The sequence below is a fragment of the Phodopus roborovskii genome, unplaced genomic scaffold (assembly GCF_943737965.1).
Source record: "Phodopus roborovskii unplaced genomic scaffold, PHOROB, whole genome shotgun sequence".
In the NCBI taxonomy this organism is placed as follows: Eukaryota; Metazoa; Chordata; class Mammalia; order Rodentia; family Cricetidae; genus Phodopus; species Phodopus roborovskii.
The window spans coordinates 26,460,391-26,479,089 of NW_026126571.1; positions in this window are offsets into that span (position 1 = coordinate 26,460,391).

Here is an 18,699-nt window from a genome sequence, read left to right on the forward strand (position 1 = left end):
CCAGAGGCCTCTGCAAGGCCACTATGGCAGTCTGAATAAAAATGGCTCCCATTGGTCCACAGGGCAGTATTAGGAGGTGTGGCCTTGGTGGAGGAAGGACATCACTGGGGGTGGGCTTTGAGGTCTGAGAAGCCCAAGCAAGGCCTAGTGGCACTGTCACTTTTGCTGCCTGTGGATCCAGGTGTAAACTCAGCCACCTCTCCAGCTCCATGTCTGCCGGCAGCCATCATGCTTCCCGCCATGACAATAATGGACTAAATTTCTGAGCTGTAAACCAGTCCCCTTTAATTGTTTCCCTTTAAGCCAGGTAGTGGTGGTGCACACTTTTAATCCCAGCTCTCAGGAGGCAGAGGCAGGTGGGTCTCAGTGAGTTTGAGGCCAGCCTGGTCTACAAAGAGAGTTCTAGGATAGCCAGAGCTGTTACACAGAGAAACCCTGTCTCAACAACAACAACAACAAAAGACAGCCATCTTCCCTTCACCTTCCTCTTCCTTCACATGGCTAATCCAGTGCTTGCCAGTCTCCTCCCTTTGGGTGTCTGCTCAGTCTCCTTCACTGAGGTAGAGCTACCGTTGACCTCCTGATGGAATCCTGAGCTTGTGAAGAGGCTCGGTGTTAGAACATAGCCTCTCACACGACTTAGACTTAATAAATATTTGCTGGATGACACACAAATGAGGAATACTATCAACCCATCATGCGAGTCCAGGCTCGTACACAGATGGCCAGTGTAAACAGCTGGTGCAGAGCATACACTGTCTGTCTTTCTGCAGGGTCTGTGGTCATTGGCTCTGTCAGGATCTGAAAGCAACAGCCCTGTGAGTTTCAGAGCAAGTCCTGTGCCTGATGGGATCTGGGAGCTGATGAGGAAGCTTAGTCTTAAAGGGAAAGCAGGCAGCCTGGGAGGAGTGGTAGCCTGGGACACCGACCAGTGACACCACATTCAAGAGATCAAGGGACATGTCGTCTATATTCAAATCCACATGGGTGTGACTTATACTACAGAGTCCTCCCTGTTTATCTGAAGTTCTGGCCTGGGCAGGAGCCTAAATTCCCAGTGCTACCTGTAGTGGCCTCCAGGAACATGGGAGGTTGCAGCAGCAAGGCTGAGTGTGATAATAAGCTGTGAGGGCCATGGGACGGGTCCGGTGCCATCACCTCTAACAGAGGATGGGCAAGGAAGGAGGCCAAAAAATGCCAGCCCCAAATTTTCTGAGGAGACTCAGCATGAGGAAGCACAAAGGAAAACAAGATGAACAGGTCTGGAGTCAGGCAGCTCAGCACTATTGAGTGGCTTCCAAGCAACCTAGTTCCTTTTCCTCGAAATCCTGCTGTGGGGCAAGGCCCTAGATACCAAGACTGCCAGGAACTGTGCCAGAAGCTCTGCCAGGACACAGCTTCCTTGTTCTCCTTCTGGAACCAGGTGAAGAAATGCAAGGTGGAGCTGCTGCTGGCCTTCTCTTCTCCCCTGTCTCTCTGCTTCCTCTTACCTCTGGGACAATTACGGCCAATTCTCCTCTTTCTCTCTTTTGAGACAGAGTCTCTCTAAGTATCCTTAGTTGGCCTCGATCTCACAGAGATCTTCCTGCCTCTGCCTTACTAGGGTCAAAGGTGTGCACCACCACCACCACCATTTCCACCATCACCACAACCACCATCACCACCACCACTATGGTTTTTCAAATTAATTTTCATTTAAATTAAAAACAATCTTATTTTACATATCAATCCCAGCTCCCTCTCCCTCCCACCCTCCCATGCCCCCCACCAACCCCCCCATCCCACCCTCCATCCACAACTCAGGGAGGGTGAGACCTCCCATGGGAGGAATCATCAAAGTCTGTCATATCATTTGGGACAGAACCTAGGCTCTCCCCCATGTATCTAGGCTGAGAGAGTATCCCTCCATATGGAATGGGCTCCCAAAGCCCATTCGTGCACTAGGGATATACTGGCTCCTTTGCCAGAGGTCCTATAGATAGTTTCTAAGCTGTCAGACTGGGGTCCATGAGCTCCCTTGCTCAGGTCAGCTGTTTCTGTGGGTTTCCCCAGCATGGTCTTGACCCTTTTCCTCATCACTCCTCCCTCTCTACAACTAGATTCTAGGAGTTTGGCTCAGTGCTTAGCTATGAATCTTGCTTCTGCTTCCATCAGCTATTGGATGAAGGCTCTAGGATGGCATTTAAGGTAGTCATCGATCTCATTATAGGGGAAGGGCATTTAAGGTAGCTTCTCCACTATTGTTTAGATTCTTAGTTGTGGTCCATGGTATGATTAGGGGAAGTTGTTGGTTTTTTGTTTGGTGTGTGTGTATGGTTTATGTTCGTGTGCTATGTGCACGTAAAGATCCATGGAAGTCGGAAGAGGGCATCAGATACCAGAAACCGGTGGAGTAATGGGTGGTTGTGAGATACTGTATGGGCGCTGGGAACTGAACCTGGGTCCTCTGCAGGATCAGCCAGTGCTCTCAACAGCTAAGCCATCTCTCTAGCCCCAAGCAGAAGGGTTTTACTGTAGATATGAGAGAGAAAACATCCAGGGGCATCTGGAAGAGTCCAGAGAAGAGAGAGAAGTAGACTGAACATGTCCATCAGACTGGACTTGGCCAAGGTCTGTAAGAGGGGAGAATAGCTGGGCAGAGAGAAAACAGATACAGATTAGCAGGGCTATAAGGAGAATGAGCAGCTTGAGGGTAGGGGAGAAGGCGAGAAGGGCCAGGACGCTAGCATGGACTTTTAAATTCAGGTACTTAAAATACTAGAATGTGCTTTGATATGCTGGTAGGTGCCTTAGGTAGCTAGCCATTTGTCCCTCTGCTAGAGGTAAGGGGACGAACTCATTTTGGCAGAGGGAAACCAGTTGATTCCCAATTCCTTGAATGCTGGCTTTTATTTAACCACCAGAAATCATCCTATATTCCAGGTTAAGCTCATTTCTAGATATTTTAACTACCTTTGGGGTTTGAAGAGCTGGAGTTTCCTTTGGACCTGACATAACCCACATGGTAGGAGGAAAGAACTGGCTCTGAAAGTTGTTCTCTGACCTCCACACATGTACCATGTGCATGCATGTGCACAAACATATAAGTAATTACATGGCTGGAGTGAGTGGCCTCCCCATTTCCTGTGTGCCAGCCTTCACTACCCTACATGGAAACCCTGAGGCCTAAGCCTCAAAGAGCCCTAACCCACGGAGGGGGTGACGGAAACAGGAAGGCAGATCTCGGTTCTTGGAATCTTATCCCTGCCACACTCAGAGGACACTAACAAACAAGGTCTGGCTGGCCACCTGTCATCCCTCTCAGACTCAATGATAACGGGTACCTTCTCTGACTGTCTACCTAGTCTGTGCCTGTAGATAGACTGTCCTTCAGATGGAGGGATGTGCCCGTGAGTCCCCAGACACGATGGAAGGGCAGGGGAAAATGGCCACATTAGAAAGAAGAGAAGCCCATCACCAGAAGCTGAGCAAGAATTCCAGTACAATTAACAATTGTTCTAGGTCCTTCTCTCTTCCAGTTGCAAACCTGCAAGTTTCTAAAAGGCTGTTAACCTAGTGGCTTCTGTTAACAGATTATAATTCCACCCAAGGAATGTTGGGGGAAGGGAGGAGAGGCAAAGCTGGGGAGGTGAAAAGGAGGGAGGGGAGGAGGAGAGCAGAGGTCCCTTAGCAACCTTCTGGGATGTAAGCTGAGAGTCATCAGAAGAGCGTGTGTCTAATGACACACAGTCGCTTGCTGTGCTCAAGAGCCCAGGCCTCCCTTGGGTACACTTATTCCCCTACACTCTCTTGGGGATACATGCTGCTGCGGTGGGCATCTTACTTTCTCCCGTGTGCCTCTGTTTGTGTTGGTTAGCCCTCATGTTTGAGACTGCATTAAAGCACCTCTAGCCAAACATAGCTTGGCTCCATTGAGTAGCTGGTATAGAGGGACTTGCCAGCATTGTTGTTTGGCTCGAGTCCAAGTTCCTAAAAGCTTGGTTCCTATTGCTCTGGCTCCATGTGTACTGATGTGGACACCCCAATCATCACCCCCAACAAATTCTAGCTTCGCCTTTACCCCAAGTACCTTTGTATCCATACTATCATATGGCCTGGGCTGGCCTCAGACTCACTATGTAGCTCAGCATGAGCTCTTCTGACTGAGCTCTGCTGATGCTCCCTTCTATTTTCTAAGTGCTGACGGGTGTGCACCACCGTGCTGACATTTGAAGCATCTTTAAAAAACCATAGACATAGCCCATAGCTGCCATAGCTGTGTGGTGGTGGCACATGCCTTTTCTGTTTGTTTGTTTTTATTTTTGGAGTCAGGGTTTCTCTGTGTAGTCCTGGCTGCCCTGGAAACTCTCTGTAGACCAGGCTGGCCTCCGAACTGCCTCTGCCTCTCAAGTGCTGGGATTTAAGGTGTTTGCCACCACTGCCCTCTTCTGGTTTCCATGGGCACTGCATGCATCCCCCCTCCCAACTAAATTTTGGGCTGGAGGGGAGCTGGAGAGATGGCTCTTGCAAAGGACATGTGTTCCATTCCCAGTCCCACATAATTATTCACAACTATCTGCAGCCCCATGTCTAAGGAATCTAACAGGCACACATAGTGCACTCAATGTTCTTCCAAAGGACCGGAGCTTGGTTCCTAGCAACCAACCATCCATCTGTAACACTAATCTCAGGGGATCTAACACCTGCCTCCTTTCGGCCTACATAGGCACTGCATACATGTCCTAAACAGACACATATACCAAGACAAAACACCCATACATATACAAGGTAAAAAGTAATACATCTTTAAAAGCACTGTGGCTGGTGAGATGGATCTTGCCACCAAGACTGACTACCTAAGTTCAATCCCTGGGACCCACAAGTCGGAAGGAGAGAACCATCTCCTAAAAGTTGTCCCTTGAACTCCATAAGTGCCTGTACACACATCACACACACACTACAGAAATGAGTAAATGTACGTTAAGAATGTTTAAAGGGCTGCCAGGTATGGTGGCACACACCTTTAATACCAGCACTTGAGAAGCAGAGGTAGCTGCATCTCTGTGAGTTTGAGGTCAGCCTGGTCTAATAGTGAGTTCCAGGACAGCCAGAACTACATAATGGGACCCTGTCTAATATATTTATGTATTTTGTGTATATGGGTACTTTGTTTGCTTGTACATACCAGAAGATGGCATCAGACAGCTGTGAGCTGCCATGTGGGTGCTAGGAACTGAACCCAGGACTTTAAGAAAAGCAGTGAGTACTCTTAACTACTGAGCCATCTCTCCAGTCCTAAGACCCTGTCTTAAAACAAAACAAAACAAACAAAAAACCAAGGGGCTGGTGACATGGCTCATTGCTAGTGGTGCTGGCCACAAAGACTGACAACCTGAGTTGGCTCCCCAGAGCCCACACGGTGGAAGAAGAGGACTAACTCCTTAAGTTGTTCTCTGACCTCCACATATGTAACACCTTCCCTTGTCCCCATAAATAAATTAAAAATAAGAAGTAATCAGTTTTTTGTGTTTGGTGTGTTTACAAGGTTGTACAAACAGCATCATTACCCACTTACAGAGCATTGTCACTCCTTGCCACTCTCCCCAGCCCCCAGCCCTGCAACCACCTAACCACAGGGAGCCACCTACCTTCATCATGTCCGCGTGTCTGCCATCTTGCACATCTCACTTGAGGTAACCAGCCAGGATTTGTTGGTTGGCACCATTGCTTTCCACTCAGTGCTGTCCTCATGGCTCACCTGGGTGCAGCCCTTGCTAATGTGACTAATGCCGAGCACATCTGTGCGCTGTCTCGTGTGGACACAGATTCCCATGTCTTGCCTGAGTGGAACTGCTGTCCTGGAGAGCTGCTCCGGCACAAGAAAGGAGGGATTGTACACAGGGAGGACAAGCCTGCTTAGCCTGTAAAGAGATTAAAATGCCATAATGTGTCAGCTGCTGCCAGCGGTAGCTGGGTGGGGACTTCAGGGACCTCTTTTTATTTTGTTTTGTTTTTGAGGGTTTCTTTGTGTATTAGTCCTAGAACTCAAATTTACAGAGATCTATCTGCCTCTCAAGTGCTGGGATTAAAGGTGAGCCACCATAGCACTGCAGCAAGGACCTCTTTAGGAGTGGGCATTATGCCTTTTGAGCTGCAGACTCTCATTGACCACTAGGTGGTGCATACTTCCTGTTGAGACTGAGCCTCATTGATCTTGGCCACTAGATGGCGCAACGTCCCCATTCAGACAGTGCTTGCAAGTGGCAGGCAGGTGGTTTTGAAAGGACCTCCTGGCGTGCACCCACTTCCTGCATTCATCAATGCAGGTCAGGACCAGAGGTACACTCTTGGGGTTGAGTGGGAAACAGCACTATTAGTGAGAATAAGAATGCATGTAGGTCTTAATGAACTCAGCAAAGTCGGTCTTTAAATTTGGTGTGTGGTTGTGCGTGTGTGCAGATGTCCATGTACCACCACCAGCACATGGAGGTCAGAGGACATGCTCAGAAGTAAATTCTCTCCTGCCACCTTGTGGGATCCTGGGTCATTCAGAGGGCCCAGCAAAGCTTTCTACTTTGAGCAGTCACCAAATATTTCTGAGCATCTACTGTGTACTAGGTATCATTCTAGGTACTGACTGAGAACTCAGCAATATATTAAACAGACACAGCAATGAAGCTTACACTTGTGAGCCTCCTTACATAGTGAGTTCTAGAACAGCTAGGGCTACGTATCGAGACCTTGTCTCAAATAAACAGAAGGTCACACACGTGGTGCCATTATGCACCTCAGTTCTGGCTGCAACAGAAGACATCAAGAGGACTTTCCAAGTTGAGTGGTGGTCGCGCATGTCTTCAGTCCCTGCAAAAGGAGGAAAATCTGAGTTCGAGGTCAGCCTGGTCTACAGAGCAAGTTCCAGGGCAGTCAAAGCTACACAGAGAAATCCTGTTGGGGTGGGGTGGGGGAAGGTGCCGGCAAAGGCAAAGCACTGAGCCTTTTGCCATTTGCAGTCCTGGAGGACAGGATGTGGACAGGAGGAGGCAGGGAACAGCGTCATTAAAGTTAAAGGTAGTAACATAATGGTCTGGGAGCTGAAGGCTGTGATGGTGAAGACTGGAGTGGGACACTGGGTTAGTGGAGCACAACTTCGAGTGTTTGTGAGGGTGTTTCAGGAGCCAGGTAGATGCAGGGATCTGATGCATGAATGGATTAATCCTTGGATGGATTCCTAACACTACTCAATGTGGGGGAAATGAGGTTGGGTCCAGGTCAAGGAAGTGGTCACTATGAGCATGTCCTGGGTGGGGGGCAATCCTGGCATGGCCCATTGCTGCCTCTCCTGAGATGAGTTCTTCATGGCTGTATATTCTACAGTGATCTCTGCCAACACACATGGAATAAGTGACTGTGGCCTGAACTCTTTACAAATAGGAGTCAATGGTCCTGCTCCAACTGAATGTGCTTATTTGGGGCAAATCAACTGTGGGGCCAAGCTGGAAGGAAACTCCATCAACAGATGGGAGTGGGTTAGGGAAGGAGAAGGGGTGGTTGGGAGAATTTTGGTTGGAATGTAAAATGAAAAAAAAATAAAGAATAAAGGAGCCCAAGCCAGACGTTGGTGTTCCAGGACAGGCTCCAAAGCTATACAGAGAAAGCCTGTCTTGAAAAACAAAAGGAGCCAAACCAAATCCTCCTTCCTTTGATTCTGGCAGGGATTTGGTTACAGAATTGAGAAAGGGAACTTAGATGGAAGGCGAGGCTGGCCCTGTGTACAGGTTAGCCTGGGGTTGAGTAGCTGCCTAGGAAACCAGGAGGGCTGGGCAGGCATCTGTGGGTTTACTGGTAGGGTGAAGCTCAGGCCATGGCGTGAGAGACTGCCAACCTTCCAAAGATCCTGGAGGGCATCTGACTGGAAGGCGACTGGCCCAGGGAGTGACAGCAGCCTAACTCCAGTCCCTCAGTTGGGGATACTTTGCAACTCTACTTAGATGCTCTTATCATTGAAGGTTTTGTTTTTGTTTTTCTTTTTGAGATGAGTCTTGCCATGTTGCCCAGGTTGGGTTCAAACTTCTAGGCACAAATAATTCTCCTGCTTCAGTCTCCCAAGGAGCTGGGGTAACAGGTATGCACCACTACACCCAGCTTAGTAAGAACCGTTTTCCTGAAATTACCTGGATAGAGTTATCAAGGCCAGTGAGAGCTGCATGCTGGGAAAAAAAACTCCCACCAACACTCACCTTTCCTGCTTGGCTCCTTGGCCTTGCTCCAGGCCAAATGCACAATTCCAAGCTCCGGGCCAAGTTTTCAGATCCCAGGTCCACTTGCTTTGGTTTTCAGATGAAGTTTAAGGCCACATCATACCACAGTAAGTAACACTCCGTGGCCTGAATGGTGGCCACCTATGGGAGCCCACATCTTAAACCCAGTAAAGGAGGCTTTATTAGGTGGAAGGATCTTTGCATATGTAATTGAACACCTTGAGATGAGATCATTCTGGATTATATTGGATGGGAGGGCTAATTCTAGTAGATGCCTATCTTCCTAAGAGAGGCTAGGCATGGAGGTTCATGTTTGTCATTCTAATTTTCTGGGGGAAAAAGGCAGGTAGGTGGACACACACACACACACACACACACACACACACACACACAGAGAGAGAGAGAGAGAGAGAGAGGGAGAGAGACAGAGGCCATGGAGGCAGGTATTGGGGTTTTGTGGCCTGAAGTCAAGGAATGCAGTACCCACTAGAAGTTAACAAAATGTGACTCTGCCCAGAGCCACAGAGGGAGTGTAGCCCATAGATACCTAAGCCTTCCATTTGTCTCTAAAAGTGTAAGAGAATAGCTTTCTTAGCTTTCTTTCTTTGAAGACATACTCTCAGATAGTTTAGGCTAACCTTGAACTCACTATGTAGGTGAGGATGGCCTTGAACTGTGCCTCTTCATCTCCAGACAAGTACTCTCTCTACCAACTAACAGATACTCACCCCCTCTCCCCAACAGGGTCTCTCCATGTAGTCCTGGCTGTCCTGGAACTCACTCTGTAGCCTGGGCTGGCCTCGAACTCAGAGATTGCCTGCCTCTGCCTCCCAAGTAAGTGCTGGGTTAAAGGCATGTGCCACCACTGTCCATCCTTAAATTATACATTCTATTTATCATGATTTGTGATGACATCACAACAGAGTGTGAACCTTGGTGAGATACATCTCCACACTTCAGAACATGAAATGCTCCCAGACCTGGATGCTGAATGTATGGTCCTTCGCTGCTGGTCCGGAAACTCCTTCCTACCTCACTCTGCAAGGCATTTAAGTCTCACTCTGTTGTCCAGTACTGTGTCCTTGCTTGCTCAAGTGCTGAGTGTGGAGTCCTCTGGAGGGCATGGACCTCTGTCACAGTCTTGCAGTGCCAAGAGAGGTAAGAAGGGATTTACTGCTTGAACTCATCACCTGGCTCAGGAAGGCTACTTCCTGTGATGGAGCCTCTCATCCTCATTTTGGATGTTGGCCTCTAACACCAGGTAGCCAAAGCTACTTACTGAATTATACTATGCTTTCTCTCCTCTTTTGTTTGCTCAGCCTGGTGGGTTGGTATGGATCAGGCAGGTGATGCAGGAGCTCTTATCTGAGTAGACTCACACCATTATTAGATTTGAACTTTCTGGATGATGGACATTTGTCAGTCACTGACCAGCTGAGGATGGATAATTCTATAGACCTTGCCACCCATGTCATCTGCAAGTGGGCAGTCATCTCCAAACCACAACACAAATTACCCTTTTAAGAACAAAACATGTGCGGGTGTGAGGTAGAGGCTGGGGAGATATGGCTCAGAGGTTAAGAGCATTGGCTGCTTTTCCAAAGGTCCTGAGTTCAATTCCCAGCAACCACATGGTGGCTCACTGCCATCTATAATGAGACCTGGTGCCCTCTTCTGGTGTGCAGGCATACATGGAAGTGAATGTTGTATTCATAATAAATCTTAAAAAAAAAAAAAAAGATGTCAGGCAGCAATGCACATGCCTTTAATTCCAGCACTTGGGAGGCAGAGACAGGAGAATCTGTGAGTCTGAGGCCAGACTCTACAGAGTTCCAGAACATGCTCAAAAAGCTACAGAGAAACCCTGATGGGAGATGTCATTCTGTAAATATGTTAATATGGTAAATGAATAAGGCAGTGTTGGCCAATAGGAAAGCAAGATAGGCAGGACTAGGAGAGAAGGAAGAGAAAGGAAGTAGTAGGGAGGAGTCAGCAGGTAGAGACTTAAGAGAATAGAGGTCTGGGCCCTCTCTCTGGTAAGATAAGACCACGTGGAAACATTTAGATTAATAGAAATGGGTTAATATTTAAGACAGAGCTAGCAGATAAGAAATGCTAGTAACAGGCTAACAGCATTATATCAAATACAATGTCTCAGTCTGTTATTTGGGGCTGGCATGGCAGAGGGACAAGACCCACAGGCAGCAGAAAAACTACTCTTAACAAAACCCTGTCTGGAAAAAGAAGCAAACAGATCAAAAACAGGTGTGGGGCAGTAGTGGCACACACCTTTAATCCCAGCACTTGGGAGGCAGAGGCAGGTGGATCTTTGTGAGTTTAAAGCCAGGTTGGTCTACAAAGTGTTTCAGGGCAGCCGAGACTGTTGTTACACAGAGAAATCCTGTCTCAATAATCAAGCAACCAAACAAACCAACAAAAAGCAAAGCAAAGAACAAAAACAGGCAAGATGGCTCAGCAGGTACAGGTACTTGCTGCTAAGCCAGACAACCTGAATTCAATGTTTGGGACCTACATGGTAGGAGAGAGCTGACTCCTGCAAGTGGCCCTGGAACCTCACACAGGGCTGTAACACATGTGCTCACACACTTGTATAGAAAAGGAGTAAATTAATAGAAGAAAAAAAATACTAAGACATGGTAGTTACAATGTAAACATTGCACTTGGGATGCTAAGGCTGGAGGAGACTTTTGAGTCTGGGCTACACAGTGCAACTGTTTCAAATAAGAAAGGGCTGGAGATGGAGATAGCTCAATGGTAGAGTAATTGCCCAGCATAACAAAGGTTCTGAGTTCTAATCCCAACACTGCAAAAAAAAAGAGCAAACCAGGCTGGTCAGATGGCTTAGCAGGTAAGTGCTTGCCATAAGGCCTAATAATCTGAATTTGATCCCTGGAACCTACATAAAAGTGGAAAACTGACTCCAAGAAGCTGTCCTTTGAATTCCCATACAACATGACACATGTATGTTCCCCCAACATATTACACACAACATATACAAACAAATGTCCTCCTGCTTGTTTTTAATCTGTATTGTATGTATATGAGTGGTTTGCCTGCATGTATGTATATGCACCACATGTGTGGTGCCTTTGGAGGTCAGGAGAGTGTCAGATCCCTTGGAGATGGAGTTATACAGTTGTGAGTTATCATGTGGATTCTGAGAACCAAACCTGGGACCTTTGCAAAAGCAAACGATGCTCTTAACTGCCATCTATCTCTTTACTTGTTCTTCAGAAACTTATATTTACTTTGCTTAATTAAAAAAAAAGCAAGCAAGAACAAACAAAATTGAGGGAGGAGAAATGTCTTGACAAAGGGCAGAGGTATCCTACCTAGGGAAGCGCTTTTCCTGGTGCTGTAGCATGTAGACATGACCTCGGACCTTGGTGACCTGCTTTCAGGCAGAAGCAGGCAGGGAAAGCAGACACCACTGCAATCATGTCAAGGGTGATGGGCATGGGGGCCAGGGAGATGGCACAGTGGCTAAGAACACATCATTCTCACCCAGAGGGCCCAAGTTTGACTCCCAGAGCTCACACCGATAGGCTCACAAACACCTGTAACTCCAGCAGATCTGACACCTCTAGCTTCCTGGAGGTACCCACACACATATGCATATCCACACACAAGTAATTAAAAATAAAATATTAAAGGGTTGGAGAGTTGACTCAGCAGTTAGGACCACTGGTTGCTCTTCCACCAGAACCCACATGATGGTTCACGATGCATGTTAATCCCTTTCTAAGGGATCTGATGCCCTCTTCTGGTCCCTTGGGTATATACATACACGCAGGTGAAACGCCTATACAAAATAAAACAGAAACTTGGAGGGGAATGTGTAGTGAGATAGGAATGTATCTAGGAGAGTTTAAAAAATAAGAATAAAATATTACCCCCCCCAACCACTGCAGTTCTGGAGTCTGCAGCACAGTTGCAAACTGAGGGTCTCTCCACTGTGCCTGTCACAGGTGCAGAGCCCAAGCAGAGCTGCTGGTCCCTAGGTCACTGCACTGAGGGGACACACCTCAGTAAACGGAGTCATAGGAGCGTTCTACTCCCAGTGCACATAAAGTCACACTTCTCACTGCATGATGTGGGGCTGACTCACTGCATGAAAAACTCCCATACACAAGATAAAGATGAAAACGACCTCCCCACCATCCCGGCCTCTGCTGAGTTTAAGGGCTTCTGGTGATGGCTGGTGACTGTTGACTCATAACGGTGGTGGCTGTGAAAGGCTGGGATGGTCAAGGTGATTTTTTAACCTAAGACAGTGGAGTGTACCACATGTGTCCAGCCCTCCTTTGGTGGCCATTCCTAGACATCCCGAGCTGTCTGAGGATACTTCTTTCAGAACTGGAGTAACCCTCCGCACTCTGGAGCTGCTTCTTAACTAAGTTCATGTGCTGTCATGATTCCTCTTTTGTCCATCTCAGGGAACCTTCTGTGGTTGTCTATAGGGCACAGCTCCTCGTGTATTCAGCTCTGGCACAGTGGCAGTTCACCATCTTCAGGGCCCAAGTCAGCTGCTGCTTCCACAATAGCAGCTGCCTCCTCCCAGGGGCTGGAATCAGCTTCAAAACTCCTGCTAATGATGAGATTCTGACCACCTCCTGAGAATTAAAAATGTTCTTCGGGGATCTAGAATAGCAAACCTTTCCTTCTTTTCTTTTTCTTTTTTTTTTTTTGGGGGGGGACAAGGTGTCTCTGTGTAGCCCAGGCTGTCCCTGCCTCCAGAGTGCTGGGATTAGGAGTGGGCCCCCACTGCCCAGCAGCATATCTTTTTCTAAAAACCTTATTTACTTACTTTTACTTTCTAAAAAAGTTTACTTTGTGTGTTTTGCCCACACGTATGTTTTTGTACCACATGCATACCTGGTACCATCACAGGACCTAATTGGAAGAGGGCACTGGATCACCGGGAGTGGAGGTACAGATGGCTGTCTGCCGCCTTGTGATGGGAACTGAATCCAGGTCCATTTCAAGAGCAACTGCTGCTCTTAATTGCTGAGCCATGTCTTCTGCCCCAATTTTTGTTTTTTCCATTAAACAGTTCTAATGTAGTTAAAGCTAGCTTTAAACTCCAGATCTTTCAGCCTCTGTCCCACCAAAGTTGAGCATGTCAGCTTGTGTCACAATACTCAATGAGAGACACAGGCCTTAGCAGAACTGCAGCCATGCACAAATACCTGAGCAGGATGCAGCCCCACTCAGCCCGAGGGATGTGACTGCTGACCTTAGCCCTAGTAACAGCAAAGATCATGAACACCTCCTCCCACATGGAGAGGCCAATCACAAACCAGCAAACAAATCCAGACGTCCTTCTGCTGAGAATAAAATGTTGCAATTTCCCTATACCCAAAAAGAGCCAATCAGCTCAGTCCAGATATACCTAACCAGGGTTTGAGCCAACCCCAAGTGTGTAACTATGCAGTTTTAGAATCCCTCAAATCCCCTCTTGTCTGACCACAATAAAAGCCCCCAGCCCCCTGTGCTGCTGCCTTTAGGTGGCCAGAGGCCCTGGTTAACTGGAAACACTCTTTGCTTTTGCATTGATTAGGTCTCTTGGTCTTTTGGGGGTCCTGACTTTGGGCACAAAAAGAATCACAGTCCATAGCAGCTACTTTTGTGAAGTGGATTTCAATAAAACTTATTTTTTGAGACAGGTTTCTCTGTGTAGCCCTGGATGCTCTGGAAATTGCCCTGTTAGCAAGCTGGCCTTGATATCCACTTGCGCTCAGATTAAAGGTGTGTGCCACCACTGCCCAGCTGGATTCCAGTAAGACTTAAAAGTCTAAATTTCAGTTTTCTCAATGGGCTGCAGCTTGGTTGTATTCATAGACAAGAAAAATACATGGGCACTGGAATTTCAAAGTGGTAAATAACAATTACTTCATTTGCAGTCTCCAGTGGCATTTGTCCCTGGTAAGAAGCAGCCTGCCCTTAGAAGTTTCTCCAGCCATGAAAGTGTTAGGTGGCATCTCTTTCCAATAGAAGATGGTAACTATACTCACAATCTGTTGTTAAAACAGGCTGGGAAGAAGAAACCCTGAAATCCAGGGAGCATAGACTTGTATTTGAAGACCTGAAATGAATTAACTCCTTACAATATCCAGCAGTCACCCTTTGAGATCAAAGGAGAAATATAGACCTGTGATGATGAATGGAAGCAACTCAGAAGACTGTGGAAACGAAGGAGATACACAGATGAGGAAGGAAGCTGCACACCAGAGCAAAGACCCTGGGAAAGAATTACTCTCACAAGGAGAACGGACAAATCAATAAAAAATAGAAAAGAATCAAACTTTTTTGTTTGTGTTTTTCAGACAGAGTTTCTCTGTGTAATTCTGGCTGTCCTCGAACTTTGTGCGCAGACCAGGCTAGCCTCAAACTCAGAGATCTTCCTGCTTCTGCCTCCTGAGTGCTGGGACTAAAGGGGTACCCCTACACCCAGGTTTTTCTTTTTAAGGTTTTTCAAAACAAGCTTTCTCTGTGTGACAGTCCTGGTTATCCTGAAACTTTGTAGACCGGGTTGGCCTTCAACTCACAAGAGATCCACCTGCCTCTGCCTCCCAAGCACTGGGATTAAAGGCACTCATCAGTACATCTCAGATAAGATGAAAATTCTTAAAACAGCAAGGGAAACAATATAAACACATGGATAATACCTTTTTTTTTTTTCTGTATTGCTTTGGAGGCTGTCCTGGAACTCGCTCTGTAGATCATACTGGCCTCAAATTCACAGAGATCCTACCTCCTGAGTGCTGGGATTAAAGGTGTGCACCACCACAGCGGCTGATAATACTTTTTTTTTTCTTTTCCTTTTGGACAGGGTATTGTGTTGCCTAGGCTAGCCTTGAAATCCCTATGTAGCTCAAGGATAACCCTGAACTTCTGTTTCCATGACTCCACCTTGGAAATTCTCAGAAGACTTCTGTCAAACATGGAATAGCAGGACACACACACACACACACACACACACACACACACACCAAACAAACCATGAAAACCAGTAGGTTCTAACCTCTACCACCCCCCTCCAAAAAAAAAAAAAAAACCCCTTTAAAAACAAGGTAGGTATGATAGCAACATCTGGTACCTTATTAGCATTTTGGAGACAGGAGAATTGTGTTCAAAGCCAGCCTGAGACTTTGTCTCTAACAAACCAAACAGACATAACTTTTAAGCAGCTGAATAATGGAGAAGGCAACATAAGAAGGAATACTGTGAAACTAGCTGTTACCACTAAAAGTGGTTTATAGATTCAATGCAATCTATCAAATTTCCAGTGCCACTCTTCACATAAACAGGGAGAAATTCCTAAAATGTACTTGAGAAAACTCAAGCTTGCCAAAGCAACTTTGAAAACAGAGCTCAATGGTGCAGGGAACATACCACATCACGGATTGTATTGCAGAGTCACAGTAACAAAACTGCATCTTCCTGGCACAAACACACACAGGGTGCTAGAGAGATGCCTCAACTGTTACAGAACATGTTGCTAGTGCAGAGGACCCAGATTCAGTTCCTGGCGCTTACATGGTGGTTCACTGATGTTTCTAACTCCAGTGCCCAGGACTTCTGGGAACTGTCTTCTGACCTCCATGGGCACTGAATGTGGAGTATACAGACATACATACCAAAAAACAACAACCTCCAACAAAAGCACTGAGCAATGAAACAGAACAAAAGACCTGGGTACAAATCCACACAACTATAACCACCTAATTGCTGACAAAGATGTCAAAAGTATACAATAAAAAAAAGTGCACCAACAAATGGTGCTGGACAGCCGGGCGTTGGTGGCGCACACCTTTAATTCCAGCACTTGGGAGGCAGAGGCAGGTGGATCTCTGTGAGTTTGAAGCCAGTCTGGTCTACAGAGTGTCAGGACAGGCTTGAAAACAATACAGAGAAACCCTGTCTCAAAAAAACAAAATAAACAAACAAACCAAAGCCAAACAAACAAACAAATCAACCAAATGGTGCTGGAAAAGCTGGATATCCACATGTAGAATGAAGCTATATTTATAGTTCTCACCCTGCATAGAACTAAATCCAAAATGGATCAGCTTTAGCCTAAGACCTGCAACTCTGAAACTGTTACTAGGCAAAGGCAAGTGAGATATGATGTTGCATGCCTTTACTCCTAACAGTGGGGCAGAAGGATGTCTGTAACTTTGAGGCCAGCCAGGGCTACATACAGAAATCCTGTCCAAACAAACAAACACCTAAGAAAAAAGACTTTTCAAAAGGGACAAAGAAATAATTGCAAAAATTGGCAAATGGGATTACATAAAATTAAAACCTTGCACAGCAAAGGGAACAATTAGAGTGAAAAGACAGCATACAGAATGTGACAAAACCTTTGTCACATATCTGACAAGGGATTAATACCTAGAATCCATAAATGCCAAAAACTAAACCAGTTTTCCATCATTCAATGAGCAACAGAATAAATGAAGTGGGCAGACAGTTCTCAAAAGAAGAAACACAAATGTGCAATAAACATAAGATTTCAAATCTGCATCAGTCAGGGTAGTGCAAACACTCACTGATATTCTGTTCCACCTTAGCCAAATGAGAATGGCTATTGTGGTAGCTTGAATGTCACTGGCTCATAAGACGTGGCACTAGCAGAGTGGTGGTGACACTTGCCTGTAATCCCAGCACTAGGGAAGCAGAGGCAGTTGGGTCTTTGGGAGTTCGAGGCCAGCTTGGTCTACAGAGTGAGTGACAGGACAGGCTCTAAAGCTACACTGAGAAACCCTGTCTCGAAAACAAAAAAAAAAAAAAACAAAAACATAAAAAAAAAAAAAACCCCAAAGAAATGGCATTATTAGGTGTGGCTTTGTTGGAGTAGGCATGGCCTTGTTAGAGGAAGTTTGTCACGGTGGGTGTGGGCTTTGGGGTCTCCTATGCTCAAGCCACACCCAGTGTGGCTTTCTCATCTTGCTGCTTGAGAATTCAGATGTAGACCTCAGCACCATGTCTGCCTGTGTGATGTGATGCTTCCCTCCATGACAATCATGGGAAACCTTTCAAACTGTAAAACTCCACTACATGTTTTCACTTATAAGAATTACCAAGGTCAAGGTGTCTTTTGACAGCAATAGAAACCCTAACTAAGGCAGCTACCATCAAACAAACAAACAAACAAACGGTGAACATGTGTGATTTCTGTTAGGAGATGAAAATCAGTACTAAGTTTCTCAAAAGACCAAACATGAACAACTGCATGATCCAGCTATACCATCCTAGGCTCATCGCTAAAGAAAACACATCAGTAACAACACAGGTGCCCAGGCAGCACTGCTCTCAATGTGAGTTATCGGCCTAGAATTGCCCCAACAACCGAGGGAGGTGCTGTATACACACAGTATCAGTCAGCTATAACAAATAAACATATTTGCACAAGAATGAGTGGAACTCAAGGCCATTTTAAGCAAAATAAGCCTGCATGTTTTCTCTCCTGTAGTGAGTATAAAGGTAGTATTTGAGAAAAAGAACAAGCTGGAGAGACTGTTATAGAGTGTAGGTAGTTTGTGTGAGAGAATATACTCAAAGGACATGATACATGTGAAAAAACAAAACAAAAACCCTAAAGTTGATCACAGCCACTGTCATTGGTGATCATGACTGCAACTTCTAGGAAAGAAGTTTCATCATTTCATTTTTAATCCCAGTTCTCTGGGGGCAGAGGCAGGTGGAGCTATGAGTTCCAGCCTGGTCTGCAAAGGAAGCTCTAGGCCAGCCCAGGATATGTCATGAGATCCTGTCTCAAAAAACAAAACTGGGGCTGCAGAGATGGCTCAGCAGGTAAGAGCACTGGCTGCTTTTCCAGAGGACCTGAGTTCAATTCCCAGGAACCACATGATGGCTCACAAACATTTATAATGGGATCTGGTGCCCTCTTCTGGCAATCAAGCAAGCAAGTATGCAGGCAGAACACTGCATATATAATAAATAAATCATTAATACAAAACACCAAGAGAAACTTCTTTCCTCTGGCCTGACTGACACTAGCCACTGGTTTCACATTTCTGCAGCTCTTGTACCTTGCCCAACCTTAAGTGAAGTAGTGCTTATGAGTACTGTGGAGATTGGATGGTGCAGATCCAGAGGCTAATTAATTATCTGATTTTGGGCTAGTTTTAGCCCTCCAGGACCATTCTTTGTCCATCTCTGTTTGAACTAACATCTTGTGATTAACAGATTAAAAGACTCTAGCAATCTATTAACTTAGCAGACAAGTACCTTCCACCACCCCACAAGTTAAGAATGTCATCATATAGCATCCTGGGCCTATAGAAAAGCTTGCCCCATTTTGTCTGATGTATCCACCAATGTATTTCAAACTCGACTTATGGTTTTGTTCCATAAAACTAACTGGTGCAGTAGTAGCAAAGGTAGAGGTAGGCAGATCTCTGAGTTTAAGGCC